This window comes from Octopus bimaculoides, chromosome 15 (assembly GCF_001194135.2).
Source record: "Octopus bimaculoides isolate UCB-OBI-ISO-001 chromosome 15, ASM119413v2, whole genome shotgun sequence".
Classification (NCBI taxonomy): domain Eukaryota; kingdom Metazoa; phylum Mollusca; class Cephalopoda; order Octopoda; family Octopodidae; genus Octopus; species Octopus bimaculoides.
In genome coordinates, this window is record NC_068995.1 from 47,197,808 (window position 1) to 47,199,196 (window position 1,389).

Genomic DNA, 1,389 nt, shown 5'->3' on the forward strand with positions numbered 1-1,389 from the left:
GAATGACTGCACCAGATAAGGCAGTCTAGGAATGGAATATCGTACTGATAATATTTCGGCTGTGTGTCTACTCAAATGGCACAGTGACACGGAGATAAACTGTAACAGCAACAACAACAGCATAAACTGTTAACGATGTTGCATTTTTGAGTTGCTGTTCAAAATCTGCTGTTTCATTGCTCCATCATTATCATCATCATCATCGTTATCATTATAATTGTCATCAAGTTATCATTGTCATCATTACCTCCACCTCCACCACCACCACCACCACTACAACTGTGACTATGTACATAGATACACACACATACAAACACTCATATACAAACACATATACATACGTACAAGCAAACCTGTGTGCGTGCATGTGTGTGTGTGTGTGTGTGTGTGTGTGTGTGTGTGTGTTTCCCCACTTCCACTTTACAACTGGTGTTCCCGTAACTTAGCAGTTCAGCAAATGAGGAGAACAGTAAAACCAGAAGAAAACAAAATATTTATACCGGGGTTGATTAGTTCGACTAAAGTTCTCTTGTGAAATGCCACAGCATGGGCACAGTGCAATGAAAGACAAAAGATATGAAAATAAGCAGTGTATCATCATCATCATCACCACAATCAACATTGCTGTCATCATTGTCATAGCTGTGGTCTTGGTTGCCATCGTTGTCATCATCATCATCATCATCATCGTCCTCGTCATCGTCATCGTCACCAGTCATGGAAGGCTGACATAAAAAATGTGGATGCGGATAATGGTGATGAGATAATGATACACACGCACACATGAATATGCACATGCACACATGAGTGTGTGTGTGTGTGTGCCCGTGCCCACGTGTGTATGCATGTGCGCCCATATGTGTGTCTGTGTTTGTCCTCCACCACAACTTGATAACCAGTGGTGGTGTGCATATGTCCCCATAACTTAGCGGTTCGACAAAAGATACTGAGAAAATAAGCACCAGGCTTTAAAAAAACAAGTACTGGGGTTAATTTGTTCGACTAACAATTTTGCATGGTGGTGGCCAAGCATGGCCACAGTTTTATGACAGAAACAAGTAAATGATAAAACACAAAAAAATGAAGTGTGTGTGTGTGTGTGCATATGTGCGTGTGTGTGTGTTTGTGTTTTTTGCATGTGAGTGCGTGTGTGTGCATGTGCATTGTGTATGAGTGTGTGCATGCACGTGAGCATATGTTCCTTTCTATATTATATACATATATATATATATACATACATATAATATATATATACATATACATACACACACACATATATACAACTGAAATAAAGTGCAATGTGTAAATCACTAAACTGTTCTAACAGCATGTCATTGCCATATTAAAATAGCCATGGACAATATTTTGAAGGGTGAATATATCAACAAC